General features: G+C 40.8%; 1 protein-coding gene across 16 annotated transcripts in view; it reads right to left on the bottom strand.

Annotated features, from left to right (window-relative positions):
• Positions 1-24,722, bottom strand: part of NCOA3 (nuclear receptor coactivator 3) — a 161,325-nt gene that overhangs the window by 36,597 nt on the left and 100,006 nt on the right. For 3 of the 16 annotated variants that reach the window (XM_021920960.2, XM_021920959.2, XM_021920962.2), the window contains one exon: positions 21,876-21,990. The exons of the other annotated variants lie outside the window; for them this stretch is intronic. The gene's annotated coding sequence lies outside the window, so the exon portion shown is untranslated. The remainder of the gene's footprint in view (positions 1-21,875; positions 21,991-24,722) is intronic. 16 annotated transcript variants of the gene reach the window in all.

Below are 24,722 nucleotides of genomic sequence, written 5' to 3'. Positions count from 1 at the left end.
GCTCAATATGAGAAATAAAAAAGCATTTCTGGTCCCCAAAGTAATAATTTCAACATATACAATATTATATTCCTGAGCACAAATGACTATGACAAACCCTTCAGGTAGTTTTCTATTTGGTATTAATCTTAGTTATAAACAAAAAATCAAAAATGGCATTTGTTTTAATTGCCATACCTGTTGTCTCTTTCTCATTGGGAGGATGTTAGTTTGGTAGATTACTCATTTTAAGATATAAAAGGTAAACGTCTAGCACACACTAGATCTAGATCACTTTCAGTCAACGGTCAAGAATGAAGATGAGAGAGGGGAGCAAGGTAGGTACCAAGACCATGAAGTTCTTAACCGGTAAGAAACATGGATCAATAACTGCCTGAGACTAGCTTACAGTTTTACATCTTAAATTACAACCCATCTAGTTTGGAGAATATATGGAGTTGATAAAATCCATCTTCAAAGGGGAAATAATATAGCACAACAGTCTCACAATAAGTTTGATTATAAGAACAGTCTAGGCCAGGCGCGGTGGCTCACACCTGTAATCCCAGCACTTTGGGAGGCCGAGGCGGGTGGATCACCTGAGGTCAGGAGTTCAAGACCAGCCTGGCCAATATGGTGAAATCCCACCTCTACTAAAACTACAAAAATTAGCTGGGTGTGGTGGCATGCACATGTAGTTCCCACTACTCGGGAGGCTGCGGCAGGAGAAAAGCTTGAACCCAGGAGGCGGAGGTTGCCAGTGAGCCAAGACCGCTCCACTGCACTCCAGCCTGGGTGACAGAGTGAGACTCTGCCTAAAAAAGAAAAAAAAATAACAGTCTATTAACATAAAGTCCCTTCTTAATTCTGACTCCCTACAATTAGATATTACCACCGATAGTTGAATATAAAAGAAATTAGGGCCTATACTTGCCCCCAAGTAATCTGTCCTCCTGAAGTTATATCATACATCCAACTGTGAGATGCATCCATATTTTGAAGTTTCCACTGCACCTCTAATGCACTTCCAAGAAGATACACAATCCAGTCTCAGAAGCCTTTTCAAGCCCCTGGCCCCAAAGTATTGAAAAGAACTAGAAGGAAGAACTTCTCGTTTTATCAGAATTCAAAGGCTAAAACCGAGTCAATCTTTCAATATAAACTCTACTACCCAGATCCATAAGCCATTTTTACAATTATTTTCCTTATCTAAAATGTTTCTACTAAAAAAAGTTCTATGCTACACTACTTAAATGTATTAAATATGGCAATGCACACTAAGACTGCATTTTAAAAAAGGCTGGGCGGGGTGGCTCACGCCTGTAATCCCAGCACTTTGGGAGGCCAAGGTGGGCGGATCACCTGAGGTCTGGAGTTCAAGACCAGCCTGACCAACATGGTAAAACCCCATCTCTACTAAAAATACAAAATTAGCCAGGCGTGGTGGCACATGCCTGTAATCCCAGCTGCTTGGGGGGTTGAGACAGGAGGATTGCTTGAACCCAGGAGGTGGAGGTTGCAGTGAGCGGAGATTGTGCCACTGCACTCCAGCATTGCACTCCAGCCTAGACAACAAAAACGAAACTCTGTCTCAAAAAACAAACAAACAAACAAACAAAAACCTGCATTTAAGCAATATATTCTATGCAATTACTTTTTTTTGGAAGGGGGGTGCAGTGGTGTAATCTCAGCTCACTGCAACCTCCACCTCCCGGGTTCAAGCAATTCTCCTGCCTCAGCCTCCCAAGTAGCTGGGGCTACAGGCGCCTGCCACCACCCCGGCTAGTTTTTGTATTTTTAGTAGAAATGGGGTTTTACCATATTGGTCAGGCTGGTCTCAAACTCCTGACCTCAAGTGATCCACCTGCCTCGGCCTCCCAAAGAGTTGGGATTACAGGCGTGAGCCACCGCGTCTGGTCACAATTACTTTAATGTAGAATAGTAACAATTAGAATACCTTTCAATGCTATCAAAATCTAATGCTATTTCTATATTATATGAAAAAGTTCAAAGTATATCCATAAGATTTAAAATGAACAAGTATCTTAAAACAACTGGATAGAATGTTTCCTATAAATACTATAGGCCTTTCTATACGTAACATTCAAGCTATGGAACATGCTGAAGCTTAGACATCAACGGAATATATAATAAATTGCTAGAAAATGAACTTTCATGGAATAACTAATTAAAGCTAAAAAGCAGCAAAGGATTATACCTGCTAGCTCAAAAACTATGAAAATTTTGGTATAAGGCTTAGCAGCACTTATCAGCTTTCCTTTTGGTTATTTGGGATTAAGATAGGAGGGAGAAAGTTTGATTATACTCAGCAAATTAGCCAAATGGACAAGGATACAGGAAATACTCCAGGTCCAAAAGGAAAAGACATCAATCAACACTACCAGTGTTTATTAGGCATGCAAGAAGTTATTTTGGGGGACCTAAGAAAAGCTATACTGTGCCAAAACAGGAGATGGGTTATCCAGTAAATCTAAATTGACATAGGGACCAACTAAAATGGTTTACTTTTCCTGAATTAATAAGGGAGAAATGAGGAGATAATTTTGTGGTAGTACAATGCTAGGCATCTCACATACACTGGATAATTTATTTACCAGGACCCTCCAGAGTATGTATTACTACAATAGTCCCATTTTACAGATAGGGAAATGGCTAAATAACTTTCCACTAGATCACACACAGACTCTGGATGGCAGAGCTCGAACTACAATATTTTTTCAGACTTCATAATCAACAAAATATGTATCAAATGTTTCTTGGGCATTTTATTCCACCCCCAAACACCACCAAAACAAGCCATTTATACCATTGAATCACACTATAGCCAACCAGTTAGCCAGAAAATTTCTCAGCTTACCAGTAAGAACACTGAGAGGTTATGACAGCCATAGTTTAGGGGCATGCAGTATTAGGGACAGAGGCAAGGAGTTGCTCAAGCTTAGCAGATACTAACGCTCCCCTCAAGCACCTTACCTAACCATTACCCTCCAAAGTCACTAAACTGCCCTTTGTGGTGTTCTAATATTACCCATGACCCTTACTTCCACTTGAGATGGTGAATGGCTCACATAGCAAAAGGAAAATTTGAGATCGAAAAGTACAAACTATACCCTAAAATGGTCAGTCAAGTATTGTTATTCTTTGGTTTGCTATGATGAAATGGTGGAGCTACTTGACTATCCCAGCAGCAATTTAGTTTATCCATGAGGCTTGTTTCCCTAACTTATATAAGGTATGATTAAATACACTAATTAGAGAGAGGTTTGGTGTATTTCTTGAGAATCACAGTAACTTAGGGAAATTTTTTCAAACAGCTATGGATCTGAACTGGTTTATTAAAAACTGCTTCAAGCAATATGCAAAGCAGAGACTGCTCAAGTCAATCAGAAAAACAAGTTCTTGGGAAGAATGAGACAGTCATACATAAAAGTTCTACCCAAAACTCAAATTCCAAATTCTCAAATTCCTAATTAGGCAACTTAGAAAATAACTACCACTAGTTAACACAAGGGCTTAATTTTACAAGGTTTTTTTCTCTACCCTAAAAATATCAGTAAGTTTCTTAATCTTCTTTCAATCCGTCATTCATACCCTTACTAATAAAATAAGAGGAGCTCCCAGAGAACTGGTACCATGGAGAAAGAACTGAAGACAAATATAACATGTGTGTGTAAGGGACAGGAGAAGGCAGGGAAGAGACAAGTTCATAAACATGGAACTGTTATAAAAGCTTCCTCCTCAATTGGATGACTCTTCCAGTTAGTATCTCCTATCTTTGTTTCCTTTCAGTTCTGGTAAGGAAGTTAAGCGCTCTGAGGAGATAAGCAGGAGAGGAAATAAAATTTTTTTTATTTTTATTTTTATTTTTTAAGACAGAGTCTTGCTCTGTTGCCCAGGGACAGAGCAAGTGGCAGTGGCACAATCTCAGCTCACTGCAACCTCTGCCTCCCAGGTTCAAGCAATTCTCCTGCCTCAGCCTCCCAAGTAGCTGAGATTACAGGTGCCCACCACCGCGCCCAGCTAATTTTTATATTTTTAGTAGAGATGGGGGTTCACCATCTTGGAAAGGTTGGTCTCGAACTCCTAACCTCATGATCCACTGGCCTCAGCCTCCCTAAGTGCTGGGATTACAGGCGTGAGCCACTGCACATGGCCTACTTATTTATTTTTCTTTTGCTTCCTCATCCTCTGCCAGAGAGAGTGAAATTTTTTATATCCTTTTGTTTTGTGGCTAATTTGCTATAATGTTTTGTAGGATAAAGTATAACACAATCCTTTTTTTTTCCCCAATTTAATTCCATTTCAGCTCAAACATTTTGCATGCCCAGAATAATTTTAGGCCCAGAAAACAGAGATAAATGTCACTACCAACTATGAGAACTCTCAGGCTAGCAGAACAGGAAAAGAGAAAAACAATTAAATTTGATAAGTGTTTAAAAAAAAAAAAAAAAGGAATCGTATGAACACAATGAATAGCAAAGCTAGGAGCCTACAGTTTTTAGAAACAAAACATAAACATGGTATCTACAAGAAGAACTACCTTGGTGGAGACATATACAAGAAAACAGTACAACCTCAGTTCTTGGTAATTTCTTCTCCACTATCTTTCCTTTATAATGTCAGCATATTGGGTGAAGGGCTAGCAAGAAACAATAAAACATCCAATTTTTAATATATAAATTGAACAGAAAAGCATCTGAATGTAAATTATTTTATGCACAAGGTTCCATTCTCTCTTCCTTTTTGCTTATTTATGTTCCAGTTTAAACCTGATGACGTTGAATTCAAACATAAACTCCCCAGAGAGTAGAGTGCCAGAACTGGGCATACCAATTAGCCAACTCAGGTGTTAGTTGCAACTGGAAGCTTGCTGCCAAGAGACTTCTCAACCTCTACGTGAGCAACAGAGTTGAAGTTCACAGATATACACTGTACAGAGGGAGTTAAGGAAGCCAATTCCATCTAAACCTAAATCAAATTACCCTCTCCTGACACCATACTAACTAGCTGGGTAACTCTTGTTTTAAAGGTTACACTGACTTCTACAATTTAATACACTGAACCTATCTCATATACAAGAACAGACGTAAGTCTGAGCTTCATAAACTTGAATTTGGCTTCAGTTTAATCAACCTGTTACCAGTCATACTTCTTCCTCATCAATCACCACCAGCAACCACCAAAATGATTTTTATATTGAAAGTTTTTAATAAAGGTAACTGAAACATTTCCTTTATTTTAACCTTAAGTCACTATTTTTTTTTTTAAATCTTTCCCACACCGCTTTTCCATCTAGAATATTCTTGCCCTTCAAGATTAATTTGTCACCTCTGGTAAAACCATCCCCAACTCTCCCAATTAGACAAAGTTTTCCCTTCTTTATCCTAAGCATTTTCCATACTTTTACTATAACATTTTATATATTACACTATTTCTGTCTCTGCTTCCTACCTTGTAAGCTCTAAACCACTGTATAAACTTGTATGTAACTCTATTTTATTACAAACTCTTTTTTTTCACTACCACCATTCCTCTTCTCTTTTCCAACTCCAGTTCTCTTTTGCCTTCCCATCAGCTATACTTTTGACTAACTCCATATCTTCTTAAAAGACACAGAAGGTTCTCCTTTTACAGAGTTAAAAAGAGGTAATTTGGCTGGGCATGGTGGCTCACACTTGTAATCCCAACACTTTAGGAAGCCAAGATGGAAGGGCAGCTTGAACCCGGGACTTCAAGACCAGCCTGCGCAACATGACAAAACCCCTTCTCTACAAAAAATACAAAACATTTAGCCGAGCATGGTGAAGCACACCTGTAGTCCCAGCTACTCAGGAAGCTGAGGTGGGGGTATCACATGAGCCCAGGAGGCAGAGGTTTCAGTGAGCCAAGGATCGCACCACTGCACTCCAGCCTGGGCAAAGGGAGTGAGACCCTGGTCTTGAGGAGCAGAAGGAGTGGGGCTTGTTTTGTTTTTGAGATGGAGTCTTACTCTGTCACCCAGGCTGGAATGCAGTGACACAATCTTGGCTCACTAAAACCTCCGCCTCCCAGATTCAAGCGATTCTCCTGCCTCAGCCTCCCAAGTAGCTGGGATTACAGGCAGCCACCAGTATACTCACCTCATTTTTGTATTATTAGTAGAGACGGGGTTTCACCATGTTGGCCAGGCTGGTCTCGAACTTCTGACCTCAGGTGACCCACCCGCCCTGGCCTCCCAAAGTCCTGGGATTACAGGCATGAGCCACTATGCCCGGCCAAGGAGGAGATTTTTAAAACCCCAGTATTGTGTACCGCTTTTTACCTCTGGGGTTTGTAGTTTAATTTTCCTTCGACAGACATAAATATCTCCACATCAAAAGTAGTATTTATACCTAAGTTTGTCCCTGTGGCATATAATGAAAATATAAACAGCAGAGGAAGAAAGAGAGAAATAAAAATCAAAGATTTTAGCCATGCTAAGGTAAGTGAGAAAGAACTGGATAAAGAAGAGTGGTGGGGAGGGAGAAGTGGGTATGTGCACAGAGCAGAAATGAAATCTGATATAAATTAAATTAATAAGCAATAAAGATATAAAGGAGAGATGATCACAGCATGTGCCCCATTCTCTTCTAATCTATTCTTTCCATCTACCTCACAGAGGAAAAGACAGTATTGAGAAATAAATGTTAAAGCTTAAGAGGTGACAACATTAGCCACCTGGTAACCAAACAGCTGAGAGCAGCAAGGATGGTACATAAAGTGTACCATGGTACACTAAGTAAACAATGAAGAGGGGGAATGGTAACCATGGTCAAAAGCAAGACAGATAAACACTCCTAAACCAGAGTGCTTGTAGAGTAAAAAACAAAATAACACACTTCCCCCTATAGTACTAAAGTTAGCCCTGTCCAGCAATATCAAAAATAGAGGATGCAATGAGTTTGCTTACCTGCAACACTGATATTACAAAAATTACCATTGTAGAAATAAATGTAAAGCTAATAAAAGACTTTTGAGTTAATTTTTCAAAGAAAATATATTGAAGGTATAACACAGACAGAGATGTCCTTCTTATAAAAGCAAAGAGGTTGGAGGAGATCTGTAACTCTAGCAACACAACATGGCAAGTCTGACTCACAAGATTTCCTGAATAGGTCATCATCTGTACTGCTGCTTAGTCTGTGGCTCAGTCCTTTCTTTCCTGACCTCACAGCTTGTTACTCTTCAACAATTATTAAATAACTTTAAATTCAAACTAATCCTTTTTAAAAAATGTTTCCGGGCCAGTTTCAGTAGCTCACACCTGTAATCCCAGCAATTTGGGAGGCTGGGGCAAGAGGATTGCTTGAGCCCAGCAGTTTGAGACCAGCCTGGGCAACACAGTGAAATTCTGTCTCTGCAAAAACACCAAAATTAGCTGGGCAGCATGTGCCTGTGGTCCCAGCTATTCAGGAAGCTCAGGTGGGAGGATCACTTGAGCCCAGGAGGTCAAGTCTGCAGTGAACCATGATCACTACACTCTAGCCTGGGGGACAGAGCAAGACCCTATCTCAAAACAGTAACAATAATAATAGTTTCCACATCCCTAGAAGTTACGTGTCTGATAACAGAATTTGTCTTTTCAAGTAAATCTCTAAAGCCATTATTCATCTGATGACAACAATACAAATAATGAATAAGAAAATATATATCAAAAAGTTAAAAAATAAAAAAAGCTTTCAACATTATTTGCTTTCTGGAGGGTGAGTAAAAAGGTTAAAAGGTATCAAAACTGAAACTCAGTAACACTTGACCCTCTCCATTCCTCTCTAAAAAATAGCTACAGTCTTATGTGGAGCTAAACATTTACACCATTAGGTCAAGATTGCTTCAGGGAAGAAATCTGCAGTAAGCAAAAATATAAAATACTGAAAACAGGAGAAGTACATCATTCAATTTTTGTTTTTTCTTGTTGCTATTCAAATGTTAGTTTCATGATCCACAACTTTTTTTTTTTTTTTTTTTTTTTTGAGACGGAGTCTCGCTCTGTCACCCAGGATGGAGTGCAGTGGCACAATCTCAGCTCACCGCAATCTCTGCCTCCTGGGTTCAAGGAATTCCCCTGCCTCAGCCTCCTGAGTAGCTAGGACTACAGGTGTGCACCACCATGCCTGGCTAATTTTTTGTATTTTAGTAGAGATGGGGTTTCACCATGTTGGCCAGGATGGTCTCAAACTCCTGACCTCGTGACATGATCCATAACTTTAAAGAGCTTTTTTTCTGTACTTCACAAAACCTGCCTATCCATGTCTAGTAAATGAAGCTGGGGGCACCTCATTACTGTTAGAGAATATTTGAGGCAAGAAAATTTTATTATGAACTTCTATAAAAGCATCCATACACCTAAACTGGTTAAAACCAAAACCTACTTCACCAAGTATCTTAAGAGTGGTCACTGTTCAACATATTGGGTGTCATCCACATAGAAAAAAGAAATAGTATCCCCTATGCTAAGTGCTTGGTGTGGATGAATTGTTGATCAAAAGAGGTATTTTTGCCTTCAAGGAGCTGATGACTCAGTGTCAGGAATTAACAAACTAGTAAGTAGATCATCAGAAATTGTACTATATGCTACAAAACGTCTTTATTTAAAATTAATGGCTGATCTGTGACTCAGAAACAGAAACAACTGAGTACCAGACATATCCTATAATGTTATACAGCCGTTCAAAGTCCTAAATCTCTATAGTAGGTATGTTTCTTACTAATAAAAGAAGTATAGTCAGGTTAACAACTAAATGCCCCTGAAATTGGCCAAACTTCAGATTGGTTAGCTCAGACCTCCTCTGTATTTAAGCAGCACAGAATAGAGGCAGTTGTAGCAGGAACTGAGTGTGCTATAAGACACCAAATACAACAAGGTGAAAGGTTTAAGTCAATTGCTTCTAGAGTTCCAACCAAATTAACTAGATTTCAAGCCTTTTGATCTCAGGATTCCTCTACCTCTTAAAAACTGGAAACCTGTAATAACTTCTGCTATATGGGTTATGTCAGTATTCACTAATATTAGAAATTAAAACTTAGAAGCATTTGAAACATTCACTTTTTTTTTTTTTTTTTTTTTTTTTTTTGTGGAGACAGGGTCTCAGCTCTCACCCAGGCTGGAGGGCAGTGGTGTGATCACGGCTCACTGTAGCTTCGACCTGCTGGGCTGAAGTGATCCTCCCACCTCAGCCTCCCAAGTAGCTGGAACCACAGGCATGTGCCACCATGCCCAGCTGATTTTTTAATTTTTAGTAGAGACAAGGTCTTGCTATGTTTCCCAGGCTGCTCTCTAACTCCAAGGCTCCGCCTTGACCTCCCAAAGTGTTGGAATTATAGGGATGAGCCACCACGCCAGACTCATTCACTTTTTTTGTTTGTTTTGTTTTGTTTTTTGAGATGGAGTTTTGCTCTTGTCACCCAGACTGAGCTGGAGTGCAATGCCGCAGTCCTGGCTCATTGCAACCTCCACCTCCCCAGTTCAAGCGATTCTCCTGCCCCAGCCTCCCAAGTAGTTGGGATTACAGTCGCCTGCCACCACGCCCAGCTAATTTTTGTATTTTTAGTAGAGACGGGGTTTCACCATGTTGGCCAGGCTAGTCTCAAACTTCTGACCCTCAGGTGATATACCTGCCTGGCCTCCCAAAGTGCTGGGATTACAGGCATGAGCCACTACACCTGGCCCTCATTCACTTTTTAAAGCCCGTCATATATTAACGTAAGTAACAATTTTTGCCAAAAAAAAAAAAATTCTGAAACAATGAGAAGAATTACACTGTTTACATATTTGCAAATAATAACCTGACTTACTAGAAAACAGTTATTTACTTCTGCATTCAATCTGGCACAATGTTATCTCGATTTAAGGATATAAAGAAAATCTGGCCTCACAAAGACATGTACTTGTAAAAGGAAAGACTATTTTAATAGCCTTTTATAAGTAATTATGGATATTTCTTGATATTACACTAAAACAAGTGGTAATTTCTTAAACATGAGTTTTATAGGAGAGAAAACAAATAATTTTTCCTCTACCCTATCTAAGTTCCTAGTTGGGTCAGACTCCTTAACAAAAGACAAAATAACAAGAGAAAATCAGAAATATAATAAATATACCTCACATATCCATGAGAGATACCCAGAGAAATGAGTAAAGTCTTTTCATTTCTAAGAGGTGGCTTAGAATTCAGACTTCAGCTGAAACAAATAAAGAAGGGCACAGGGGCTGGGGAGCAATGGTTATGGAGAGGTGACCAACACCAAGAAAAGCATGGTAAACAACAGTAAGGCTTGTTATACAGATTTAAGTCTATGCCTTCTCCATTAGTAAGTTTCTAGTGATTGAGTCATCCTTTTCCTGGTAATGAGGAAGACACCCTTACAAGGGAGATTTCCTTTATAGATATAAATTTTCCCTTACAAAAGGGTAACTTCTACTCTGTTTTCAGAACTTCTCCTGTGTCTGCTTCTCAAAATAATGCTTACACCAAACAGGCATATTTTAGGGTGGCATATTCTAGTCTCCTACAGTTGCAAAGTAGAATCTGAAACCATATAAATGAATTTTCATGCTGTCTCATTAAAATGCACTGGGATCTAAGTTGCACTCTGAACAGATCTTTAACCCATGCATCACTGTATAATCAAACACTGGGTCATTTAGATAATACTGGTTCACTGAGTTAAAGTAGATCTTCCAAATGCTGGTACATCTCATTACACAACTTTTTAAACCCATATTCATTAATGTCATCACCCATCTCATCAGGAAAGTAATAAAATGCTGTCATGCTCAGGGTGGCAGATTGAAGTTTACTTACTTATAATTTCACTTGAAGCTCAAATGTTATCACTGTCAACCAATACAGTCAGATGTTTTCCCTGTAGTGATAGGTTCACCTCACTCAATTTCAAGACAGTCTCCAAATAACCAAGACTCAATAGCCATGGTTTGTCAGTCATTCAAGTAAAAATGGTGTTCCATGAAAAAAGTGGATACTTCAGTTCACAATGCAAACAACTGCGCAAGTGCTGTTCCTGGAGACAGCCATCATACTTTGGCAGACAGAAGTCTTTGTGCACATTTTCCATTCTCATCACACAGAACATTAAAACAACAGTACTTAAAGGTACAGTGAAAGGTACTTAAGGAAAAAAGTGAATGAGGGCCAGGTGTAGTGTTGTTGCTTCATCATGGACAATCCTCAGATCCTCAGTAGAAAATTGATTTTTTTTTCTTTATGAGCCCATGGCAGTGAAGAATGCAATGTCTACCTAAAAGCAGAGTCTGGTGCCACTGCCTTAATTCATGGTAAGGTGTCAGCAATTTTATGCATCACTGCGTTTCCACCATCAGTGCAAACACCAACAGGATGAAAATAGCAAATAACACATTAGCGTTATTATGAGAACAGTCCTAACCATGTAGACCCCTTAAAAGGTTGTCAGAGACTACCAGGGGTCCACACACCACACATTGAGAGCCACTATATTAGATTAAGGTTGGGGCTGAGAGCCTGAGACTGGGTCTGGCTTCTCCAAGATACTCCACGTTCATATAATAAATATTTTAGGGCTAGGAGCAGTGGCTCATGCCTGTAACTCCCAATACTTTAGGAGGCTAAGGTAGGAGGGTCACTTGTCAGAAGTTCAAGACCAGCCTGGGCAACGTGGCAGGACCCTGTCTCTACAAAATACAAAAAAATTAGTCAGGTGCGGTGGTAAGTAAATAAAGCAAGTAAGTAGATAAGTAAGTAAATAAACAGATGCTTTAGTATCTACTATCTGCAGGTCTATATAAACAAGCCATGTTGTGAGATCAAAAGAACATGAAGATTTCCTGACAGGATGACAGAGAAATGCTGCTATCAATCAACAACACCTTATCCCATTGCTCCAAATATAATAATGACAGATAAAACACGAATTCTGTATTAACTTCAAAAGACACAGTTATGCTCAAACATGACAAATATATTTGTGGACCATGACAGAGGGGAAACATAAAGCAATAAATTAGTAACTCCATGAACCCAACTGAGCTCCAAGACAAGAAACAAGCAAAGGCAGTCAGGAAATCAAATTATGCACAAGATAAGAAAACCAAAAGCAAGGCTCACAGGTAAAACGAAAAAATCTCATAGGTAGAAACCAAACAAAAAACTCATGAAAGGAAGGTGAAAAAAGGTATTATCAATAGCTAAAGTTATTATTTCAAACTGCCACAGGCAGTTGTAGAGGAAATAAAAAGTACTCTAAATAAAAGGTACTATATATATATACACATACATATGTCTCATACACATACACACACACACACACAAACAAAACCTAAGTAATGCATATCACTGACATTGCAATAATACCTCAGAATTAGAATCCTAGATCTAGACTGAAAGCATGGTGGAAACGTATGAAGGCAACAAAAACAGAGGTATAGGTGACATACAGAAAAGAACACCAAAATAAAGGAAAAAAAATTAATTTCCCACTCAGCATATAAACTATAGACTAAATTTCTAAAGTGTATTTAAAAACAACTAATGGGCCGGGTACAGTGGCTCACACCTGTAATCCCAGCACTTTGGGAGGCCAAGGCAGGCGAATCACAAGGTCAAGAGATCAAGACCATCCTAGTCAACATGGTGAAACTCCGTCTCTACTAAAAATACAAAGATTAGCCGGGCGTGGTGGCACGCTCCTGTAGTCCCAGCTACTCAGAAGGCTGAGGCAGGAGAATCGCTTGAACCAGGGAGGTGGAGGTTGCAGTGAGCAGAGATCTCGCCACTGCACTCCAGCCTGAGCGACAGAGCAAGACTCCGTCTCAAAAAAATAAATAAAATAAAAATAAAAAATAACTGAACTAAGGAAGATAGTCAAGAAATTCATCAATATCAACAGATGAAATCAATGCTCAATAAAAATCTTGAAATTAGTTTAAAATAGATGTTTATGATCCTTAATGAGATAAAGAATTGGCCAGGCACAGTGGCTCAAGCCTACAATGCCAACACTTTGGAAAGCTGAGACGGGAGGCTCACTTGAGTCCAGGAGTTTGAGACCAGCCTGGGCAACATAGCAAGCCCCCATCTCTATTTTTATAATAATAATTGAAAGCTATTAAAAATGATAAAAAGAAACAGAAGAATGGATGTTAAAAGAACTTATAATTTGAAAAGATAGTATCATCAATTATCTGTGGCCAAACTCTAGACAGACATGGGATACTTGTCTAAAACTAAGAATCAATAGATAAGGTTAATTCCTAGACTGGACACACAAACACACATCATCAGTGAACAAGAAAACGACGGATCCAACTCAAATGAAGCATCGTGAAGTAAACAGGGAAAAAGAATACAGACTTGACAGCTGATTTGAGCCCAGCATGATCTTACCAAATTTACATCTCTGAACCTCAATTTCATCTTCTCTAAAATGGACATCCATCACCTTTACAAAGTTGTTGAAAGGATTAAAAACCATAGATAAAACAAAACCTCAGCGATGTCTGGCAAATGGTAGGCTCTCGAAAAATGGCTCCCTCAAGAACCGTATGATTTACAAACAGAATCAAGGTTATTAAGAAAAATGGAATTTGGCCTCTTAACTACAAAGTAACTAGGCCTACAACCTAGTTTACAATAAAAGATATTCATGTTTCCTAATTCCTATATTACTGATACGGACAGGAGACAGGGAAATACTGGGTAGAAGGGGGTGGTTCCCTGGCAAAGGCCCCACTCAAGTCTGAAAACCCATGACCCCTAAATGAGAACAAGCATTCCTGTTTTCATGCCTAAAAGTTGCCTTTTGACCCACCACGCCCCCACATAAACCCCAAGCCCCTGGCTCCACAAGGAGACAAACAGAAGAGCAGAAGAACCGCAGAATGGCGCGGCAGAGAAAGAGAGAAGAGAAGGAACATCTGAACACTAAGAGGAGTTCGGCTGAGGACGGTCAGAGAGGAGATGGGCCACTGGATGGCCAAATTCCAGGGGAAGATCATTTTCCCACTCCATCCACTTTCCAGCTCCTCATCCATTCCACTGACAGCCAGCTCCATCACTCAATAAAATCCCCACACATTCACCATCCTCAAGTCCATGTGTGATCTGATTCTTCCTGGATGCTGGACAAGGACCAGAATACCGAGAAAGCTCTGAGCTGTTTAACACTTAAGCCGTCCATGGTCAGCAAAGCTAAAAGAGCATACTGTAACACATGCTCACTTGGGCTTCGGGAGTTGCAGACTGCCACCCCTGGACACTCCCATGAGGACAGAGCCCAGAGGCACTCGCCCCAGATTCGGCACCTGCCCGCATGCATGCTCCTCCTCCCAAAAGGGGTTTGAGAGCATGGAACAGATGAGCCACAGCCCTGTCGCACGTCCTGTGAGGGGGGTCAGAGAACTCTCTCATTAGCTGAAAAAATTAAGCAAATTGTCTAAATTTTTGTGCCTACAAGAGAATTCAAGAGATGCCTCATGCTAAGATCTTCAAATAAAGTTTTGGTAGTGATCTTGAACTGTTCTTATGTCAGGCACTTAAAATGTTTTCTAAAAATCTCTCTGATATCATACATTTCTTTGTCAAAAGAATTTGTAGAAATGGAACTCTTATTAGGAAAGGCATTTTGGTTACAAGTCACTAAGGATTACTTCTTCCTCAAAAAATCATGTTAACGTTCATAACTGATCGCTCTGCAATTTTTTTTTTATGTAAAGACACTGGCAATTTAGCCTTAAAAAAGTCTCTTCACTATTCATCACTCTTAGTAAGATGGCTTCCTTTCCAACCGCCAAAAGGAAAATGGAAAGAAACTCAGGCTTCTCAAATTTCAAATAAAATTAAGAGAGAGCTACTTATAGAAACACCAACAGTTTAGATGGTACCTTCACACCACAAACTAGACTTATCAAAAACCTAAGTAAAAATTATCATACACAAAAATAAATTTCAACTTTCTTCTCAGCGCTTAGGAATCAAAGCCTTAAACTACTGAATCATGTCTAGAAATGAAAAGATGGTAGGATTACAGCTGTGCATGGCCAATTTATCTTCTGAAGTCAAAGCATGTCTCCTGTTACCTTGCAGCAAGTCAACGTGATCTGCATATCAATATATCAAATGGTCACAGTATCTGAAACCCATACCAACCACAAAAGGTGTTATTTTAATTAACAAGTTGGCAACATTATGAGCTTTACAGTTTCTACAATTCTTTTTGAATTATCACAATTTAAAGAAAATTTTTAAAGGCTAAGAACCCAGACTAACAATTATGCCATTCCAACTCTATTTATGTCACCCTCCAGTAAAACAGCCCTATAAATAGCTTTGCAAAGAGAACAGCAATATACTAATAGTTGGCTTAGAAAAAAAGTTAATTTCTACAATTTAGTTTTCTACAATAGGACAAAATTTTATGGTAATGAAATTAAAGAAGGGCCAAATCAAACAACATTATATAACAAAAGGGCTATCTGGAATGTGTTACATTATTTGTAATAGCACAGGAACTATAAAAGATAAATTCCATGTAAATGAATTAAGTAGCCTACACTGCTGATCTTCCAAGTGCTTGTGTACTCACATAAGTTTAATATATTGAGCTCACTAAAGATTTACACTTAGTTTTTTGTATTAATGACAATAAATACATGATGGAAAATATATTTAAAGCTTAGGAACATATGTTGAGCATGTGTGCACATGCAAAGCTTTCAAAGTTGCTTTAAAATGTGAAAATGAATATGGCTCCCCCTGTTATCCTTGATAAATGTCAGCTGTCATGTACTCATATCCAATACATACTGTTTTTCACTGAGCAGAGACCCAGAAAAGGCAATTTTGAACCTACCAGCTGCATGTAATGGTTATACATAAGCAAATTCTATTTGAGGTCAGAAGTTTAAAGGTTTTCGGTATCAACTTCTAAATAATGCAGGCTTTATATGTTAAACATTACACAGATTCAAAAGCATACTCTAATTAGAAGTTTTTGGAAACAGACAAAATCGTAAGAAGGCAATTACTCTAAAAGTTTGGCACATGAGAGACAGGGTTATTTATAACAGTGATACAAACTGGACTATTTGTACAGCAGTTCACCTTTTATTAGATTATTGAGCTGATATTTAGGCCAATTCTATTTCTTAACTAAGTTACAAATTAAGTACTATAAAGCTATATTATTACCAATCTAACGATTTTCATGTCTATATCTGAAAGCTTAGCAGAAAGTAACCCGCCGTAACCTTTGGTCTTTGCTATGGTTTGAATATAGTTTATCTCCACAAAACTCATGTTGAGGCTTGGCCCCCGATGTTGTGGTATTCGGAAGTGGTGCCTTTAAGAGGCAATTAAGTCATTAAGATGGATTAATGCCTTTCTCACTCCCTTGAGTTCTTGCTCCCACAGGTTTGGACTAAAGAGTGGGTTGTTATAAAGTGAGACCCCGTCTTGTGTTGGTAACTTTGCACGTCTGCTTCCCCTTCCACTTCTCCACCGTGGTGTTACAACATGGCACAAAGCCCTCACCAAAAGCTGGCCAGATCTCAGACCTCCCAGATTCCAGAATTGTGTGCTAAATAAACCTCTGTCTCTTTCTTTTATAAACTACTTAGTTTCTAACCCCAGAACACCAGAACACTAGAACACCAGAAAACAGACTAAGACATTCTTTGACTTTAATAATAAAATACAACTATCAATAGGAATTGTCTTTTGAAAGCATCCCCTGTAGAGTATGTGACCTATACTCAAAATAAATTACCTTTTACAGTAAGTTGTCATATGAGCAACACTAAATTCAAGATAGAATTTTTTTTTTTTTTTCTTTTTTTTTTGCCAGGCACAGTGGCTCATGCCCATAATCCCAACACTTTGGGAGGCCAAGGAAGGCAGATAGCTTGAGCCTAGGAGTTCGAAATCAGACTGGGCAACATGGCAAAACTCCATCTCTACCAAAAATACAAAAAATTAGCTGGGTGTGGTGGTGTACACCTGTAGTTCCAGCTACTTGGGTGGCTTAGGTGGGAGGACTGAGCTTGGGAGGTGGAGGCTGGAGTGAGCCAAGATCGCATCACTGCACTAGAGCCTGGGTGACAGACTGAGACTCCATCTTCCCCAATCCTCCCCCCGCACCCCTGCCAAAAAAAAAAAGACATTTAAGCTTTTAAAATTATAAATGCGGCCAGGTGCAGTGGCTCACGCCTGTAATCCTACCAGTTTGGGAGGCTGAGGCGGGGAGACTGTCTGAGGTCAGGAGTTTGAGACCAGTCTGGCCAACACAGTAAAACTCTGTCTCTACTAAAAATACAAAAGTTAGCCAGGTGTGATGGTGCACGCTGGTAATCCCAGCTACTCGGGAGGCTGAGGAAGGAGAATCACCTGAACCCAGGAGGCAGAGGTTGCAGTGAGCCAAGATCGTACCACTGCACTCCAACCTGGCAATAGAGTGAGATTCCATCTCAAAAAAATAAAAAATAAAATGAAATAAAATTAAATAATATATATATGCATTAATAATCTCCTACATACTACCATAAAAACAAGTTACCTCCACATTTTAAATACAGTATCACTAGTCAGCAGTCTTCCTGCCATAGAAGATGACATTCTTAAAAGTTTAAAAAGTATATACAAAGGAAGTGAGAGAATTAGCCATCAGATCATCTCAAGTAAAATAACTGGAGCTTTTCTACTTGTAACTACTGCACTTAACTAGTACTAAACAGCAGATCTACCATGATTATGAATTTTTTGGTGAATTTTTCTAAAACTGTAGTTATAAACTTGAGAGCAAAAATTGATTTCTGGAGGCATTGCGCAAGATAGCCGTAAGTATCTCACAAATGTTTAGTGGACAAATAGGAAAGTGGAGATGGATCGGGCATGGTCTTTTTAAGAATACAATCTTTTCAATGTAAACTTTCTTGACAAATGAAAAATATATGCTGCTGGAATTCAAATTGACTGTATAATTAAAGGATGACCTCTATAAAAAGACTGAATAAGGTTCTTTAAAAATTGAAGTGAGTGCAATTAACATGTTATTTTTGAAATCTAACAACGTTTGAGATACGAAATATTTTGAGATCAGTGTCATGAGGAAAGTAACAATATTTTTCTGTAAAATTTCTTTATGACATCATAGTGCTCTTAGCAGTTTTGCGTACATCAGCTAGATTCTTTAACAGCTTTACTGAGATATAATTCACATATCATATGCTTAAAGTGCACGACTGGCTTTTAGTATATTTCAAAGTTGTGTAACTCTCACTGTAATCAATTTTAGAACATTTTCATTATTCCAAAAAGACCTCAACATCCCTCAGCTGTTACTACCCCCTGCTCCCATTCCCACCCGCTCAACCTCATATAACCCAATCTTCCACCCATTCACCCCTGCGCTTGGCAACCACTTACGTATTTTTGTCTTTATGGATTTACCTATTCAGGACATTTAATATAAATGGCATAACACAATATCTAGTTCTTTGTGACTGGCTTCTTATACTTAGCATAGTGTTTTCAAATACATCGACATTGTAGCACATATCGGTTCAGTCATGCCTAGCTTAATGACAGGGATACTTTAGGAGAAATGTGTCTTTAGCCCATTTCATCATTATGCAAACATCACAGAGTGTCCCTTAACAAACCTAGATAATACAGCCTAAATCTAGGCTATACAGTATAGCCTACAGCTCCTAGGCAAAAAACTATACTGCATGTTAATATACTGAATACTGCAGGCAAGTGTAACACAATGGTATTTGTGTATCTAAGCATATCTAAATATAGAAAAGGTACAGTAAAAATACAGTATTATAATCTTATGGAACCACTGTCATATACATGGTCCTAATTCTTCACTGACTGAAACATTCACTATTACATGCTACATGACTGTACTTCATTGCTTTTTATTTCTGGCTAATACTTCACTGTATGGATACACCACATTTTATTTATCCACTTATCAGCTGATGGAAATTTAAGTTGTTGTTCTGCTATTACGAATACTCTTGCTATGAATATTTGTGTGTAAGTTGTGTGATTATGTATATTCTTAAATGAGAAATCATGAGCACTAATAAAAAAATAGGTTTCAGCCAGGTGTGGTGGCTCATGCTTGTAATCCCAGCACTTTGGGAGGCCAAGGTGGGAGGATCACTTGAGGTCAGGGGTTCAAGACCAGCTTGGCCAACACGGTGAAACGCTGTCTCTACCAAAAACACAAAAATTAACCAGGCATGGTAGCGTGCAGCTGCAATCCCAGCTACTCAGGAGGCTGAGGCAGGAGAATCACTTGAACTCAGGAGGTGGAGGTTGCAGTGAACCGAGATTATGCTACTGCACTCCAGCCTGGGTGACAGAGCAAAACTCAATCTCAAAATAAAATAAAATAAAAATAGGCTTGATAATATATGCCAATGATGCTTCCAAAGTTCTCTAGCAAACAGTAAAGAAGCCAGGTTCTCTTTTTTTCTTTTTTTTTTGAGACGGAGTCTCGCTCTCTTGCCCAGGCTGGAGTACAGTGGCACGATCTTGGCTCACTGCAAGTTCTACCTCCCAGGTTCATGCCATTCTCTTGCCTCAGTCTCCCAAGTAGCTGGGACTACAGGCGCCTGCCACCACGCCCAGCTAATTTTTTTGTATTTTTTAGTGAAGACGGGGTTTCACTGTGTTAGCCAGGATGGTCTCGATCTCCTGACCTCATGATCCGCCTACCTCAGCCTCCCAAAGTGCTGGGATTACAGGCATGAGCTACCACACCCAGCCAAAGCCAGGTTCTTTAAAAACATTTATTCTAAAAATCTAAAAACCAATCATGGAATCTTAACTATGATTAATATATTAACGGGCTCTAATGGTGAAAGCAGACAACACGCAAGAAGAGATGGGTAACGTAAGCAGAGAAATGAAAACTCTAAGGAGGAATCAAAAGGGAAGGTTAGGCCAGGAGCAGTGGCTCATGCCTGTAATCCCAGCACTTTGGGAGGCCAAGGCGGGTGGATCACCTGAGGTCAGGAGTTCAAGACCAGCCTGGACAACATGGAGAGACCCTGTCTCTACTAAAAACACAAAAAGTAGCTGGGCATGGTGGCGAGTACCGTAATCCCAGCTACTCGGGAGGCTGAGGCAGGAGAACGGCATGAACCAGGGAAGCGAAGCTTGCAGTGAGCCGAGATCACGCCACTGCACTTCAGCCTAGGCAACAGAGCGAGACTCCACCTCAAAAAAAAAAAAAAAAAAAAAGGACAGGTTAGAATCAAAAACACTAACAGAAATGCAAAATGCCTTTGATGGGGTCATCAGTAGACCAAACATAGGAATGGAGAACAGTGAGCCTTAAGATCAATACAAACTCCCAAAATTGAAAAAGAAAGAGAAAATGAAAAAGAAAAGAATATCCAAGAATGGTGGGACAATTATAAAAGGTGTAACGCACACAAAAAGGAAATACTATTCATATGAAATTTTAGAAAAGGTAAAACAGTAGTGACATAAAGCAGACCAGCTGGAGGTTTCTTCTGGTTGCTAGGGACCAGTGGAGATGACTGATTGCACAGAGGCACAAAGAACTTTAGGGAGGGGTAGAAATGTTTCATATCATGACTGTGGTGATGGTTACATTTGTCAAAACTTATTAAATTGTAAATGTAAGGTTGGTAAATGTTTTGTATGTATATTATGATTTAATAAAGTTTTTTTGAAATCAAGTAGTTAAGGAAAATTACAGTGCTTATTGCTAATCCTATGATAAATAAAAAGTGGTATGAAATAACTTAGCTAATAAAACAAGAAACAACATATAAAACATTTCACTAAGAAAATTTACGGCCGGGCGCGGTGGCTCAAGCCTGTAATCCCAGCACTTTGGGAGGCCGAGACGGGCGGATCACGAGGTCAGGAGATCGAGACCATCCTGGCTAACATGGTGAAACCCCGTCTCTACTAAAAAATACAAAAAACTAGCCGGGCGAGGTGGCGGGCGCCTGTAGTCCCAGCTACTCGGGAGGCTGAGGCAGGAGAATGGCGGGAACCCGGGAGGCGGAGCTTGCAGTGAGCTGAGATCCGGCCACTGCACTCCAGTCTGGGCGACAGAGCGAGACTCCGTCTCAAAAAAAAAAAAAAAAAAAAAAAAGAAAATTTACTTTTGGCTTAGCATGGTGCCTCACACCTGTAATCCCAGCACTTTAGGAGGCTGAGGCAGGTGGATTGCTTGAGCTCAGTTCAAGACCACCCTGGGCAAGTTCAAGACCACCCATCTCTACCAAAAATATAAAAATATTAATTAGCCAAGTGCGGTGGCAAGTGCCTGTAGTCCCAGCTACTCGAGAGGATGAAATGGGAGGATCGCTTGAGCCCGGGCGGCAGAGACTGCAGTAAGCCAAGATCATGCCACTGCAGTTCAGCCTGAGTGACAGTGTGAGACCCTGTCTAAAATTTAAAAAAGGAAAGAAAATTTACTTTTTCTAAAGTAGTACCACTACACTGAAAGTAAATATGTTAGCAGTTAAAATCAAGGTTTTAAAACTTTACAGCAATAAAAATATTTTAAACAAGATACAAAAAATGATCATTGCAATGCTGTTCATACTTCAAAAGCTAGATGAAAATCTAATGTTTATCAATTGCAGATTTGAAAAATGAATTCTAATGAAGCCACGCAAAATAATACAATACAGTGGTCGTAAAAATGAATTATACACAACATGGCTGGATCTTACAATTTATAAAGCCACCACATTACATCCATTTTATTTTTTTAAAACTAATAAAACAAAAAAAAACTAAACATTGTTCAAGGGCACATCCAAATGAGACTTTTTCAAAGTTTTTTAAATAAAGTTAATTATTAACTCAAAGACAGCTGTGACTTCAAGGATAGAAGCAGGATGACTTCAGGGAGAAAGATTCAGGGAGCTGGTACACTGAACAAACTGACCGTCCCATTCTTCAGTTCCAGTAGTGGGTTCTGTTTGGGTGAAGGAAAAAGGACAAGATGGAGGAAGGTGAACAAGAAGGCACAATCCATGTTGCTTCCAGGTTCTTCCTCACCAACATTCCCACGCACGGGAAATGCAGCCCGCCCCGGGAAGATGCAGATCAACCGAGCATGCCCCAGGTGATGTCAATCCGAAGAGATCGAAACTTACCTGGCCACGCCTACTGAGACGCCCCTATCACGCCCTTATCCTGCCCACTGCCCTCCCCCTTCCAGTACCAATGCATAAAAGTCTGCCACTGGCAGGAGCCAGTGTGACTTCTTCGGCCCCCGCATTTGTGGACCGGAGAACCTCACCCGAGAGCGCCAGCGCGACTTCCCTGGCCCCCCACACCTGAGGACCAGAGAACCTCGTCCGAGAGTGTATGCATATTTGCAATAAAAGACTGCCACTTTCTTATGTACTTTGGCCTCATGTTTAATTACTTAGCTCTCCTAAATTAAGTTACATTAAATTAAATTAAAACAGTTGGTGCCGAAACCCAACCCAGGAGGAGACCCTTCCTCAACATTCCCTAGGGGTCTAACAAACCTCCTCTGCAGCGAACCAGCTCCCATCCCAACCAGCCACGAACACCGAACAAGTGTTCCAGCTTTCCACTGGTGCCGCTCTGAGAATTTCTTCTTCGGTGAGTACTCCCCTTTGTTAACCATCTCCGTCCGTTTCCGTGTCCTTGGCCTAGAGTCGTACGTACGCCCAAGGACGTAGCCACCCTGTGGCACAGTGAGGTCTTCAACCCGGAGACGTCCATCTTGAAGTTCCTCAATTCTCCGTTAGTGGCTCCAGGAGCCCCCCGTCTCTAGCAGCGGCAAAGGACGCTTTGCCACTGCATGAGGTCGGTTTCCATTTCTGGTGGTTAAACAATGGGAACCTCACAATCGAAACCTCTCCACTGTGGCATGGCCGCAGTATAAATTAGACAACCAATCTCAATGGCCACCAGACGGCACACTTGACTATAACATTCTATTAGATCTCTCTAATTTCTGCCAGAGGCTCAGAAAGTGGTCAGAAATTATCTATGTTCAAGGCTTTTAGGACTTGCGCTCTCGTCCAGACCTGTGCGCCTGGTGTTAAATGGCCCAGGTCTTGTTAGCCTAAACCCCTAAACCCGGCCCTTGGCCCCCACCTCAGCAACTGAGGAGGACTCCACCTCCATTTCAGATGGGGCTGATGGCAGGCGACCTCCCTCCCGACTTTCCAACCCCCCTCCCTATGGACTTCCTACCACCCCTCCCGACGCTCCTCCTTCAGCCACTCCTCTCACCCCTCCCTATGGAGCTCCAACTGCCCCGCCCGACACTCCTCTCTCAGCCACTCCTCTTACTCTCCCATTTCCATCCACACTCGCTCCAAGACCGCGGTAGCGGCCCCCATTAGTCAGCCCTCTACCAGTCAGCCTGCCTCAACCCCCTCTACCAGTCAGCCTGTCTTAACCTACCCTACTGGTCAGTCTGTTCCAACCTCCCCTGCTAGTTTGTTGCCCCCTCCCCGACCCCAAGAAGTTGCTGGAGCCAAAGGCGTGGTTAGAGTCCACGTCCCCTTTTCCTTGGCTGACCTTTCCAAAACTGAAGAACGACTTGGCGACTTCTCAGCCAACCCCACCTAATATTCCAAAGAGTTTCGATACCTAGGCCAGAGCATATAACCTTACCTGGCATGACTTACATGTCATTCTTACTTCCTCCCTTAACCCAGAGGAAGACAGCGTATTCTTGCAGCCGCCAGGCAACATGCACATCAATGGCATTTAACTGACGCCACTGTCCCGTCAGGAGAGATGGCTGTCCCGTCCATAGAACCAGATTGGGACTACCAACCACAGCAGCCTGGCCGCCATAGGAGAGACATTATGGTTCAATGTCTCTTAGCCGGTATGCAGGCAGCCTCTAACAAAGTGGTCAATTTTGATAAACTAAAGAAATCATCCAGCACCCAGATGAGAACCCGGCTTCCTTCCTAAATCGCCTTACAGAGGCACTAGCCCAATTTACTCGGCTAGACCCCACCTCCCCAGCTGGAGCAGCTGTCCTAGCCTCCTACTTTATTTCCCAGTCAGCCTCAGATATTCCAAAAAAGCAAAAAAAAAGGTTGAAGATGGGCCTCAGACTCCCATACAGGAAAATTGGCCTTCAAAGTTTTTAACTCCAGAGAAGCAGCAGCTCAGGCTGCAGAGCTAGACAAGGAGAAAAGAAGGGCTCTGCTTCAGGCGCAAGCTCTAGTGGCTGCCCTCCAACCAGCGTTGCCCACTCTGCCGGCAGGGAAGACACAGGGCAAGTCTCCCAGGGACTCCTGCTATAAATGAGGAGACCCAGGACACTGGGCAAACCAGTGTCCCCAGGCCAAGCCGGCCACTCTGTCTCGTCCATGCTTTAAGTGTGGCACAACTGGGCATTGGGAAAAAAGGTGTCCAAATCCTCGCCTGCCTACCACGCCATGCCCAACCTGCCAACAGGAAGGACATTGGAAGTCTGATTGCCCCGCCAGCAGGGCAGGCATTGCGCCTCAACATGGTGCCTCTCCTCAAAGGCCGGAAGGCTCCTTCCAGCTCCTACACCTGGACAACGACTGACGGTGCCCACACTCGGAGACCCTGATCACCCTCGCCGAGCCTAGGGTAACTCTACAGATAGCGGGTAAGCCAATTTCTTTTCTCATCAATACGGAGGCTACCTATTCTGTTTTGTCAACCTATAGAGGT

This window comes from Papio anubis, chromosome 16 (assembly GCF_008728515.1).
Source record: "Papio anubis isolate 15944 chromosome 16, Panubis1.0, whole genome shotgun sequence".
Taxonomy (NCBI): domain Eukaryota; kingdom Metazoa; phylum Chordata; class Mammalia; order Primates; family Cercopithecidae; genus Papio; species Papio anubis.
The sequence above is the reverse complement of the archived record's forward strand: the minus strand, read 5'-3'. Positions and strand labels throughout refer to the sequence as shown.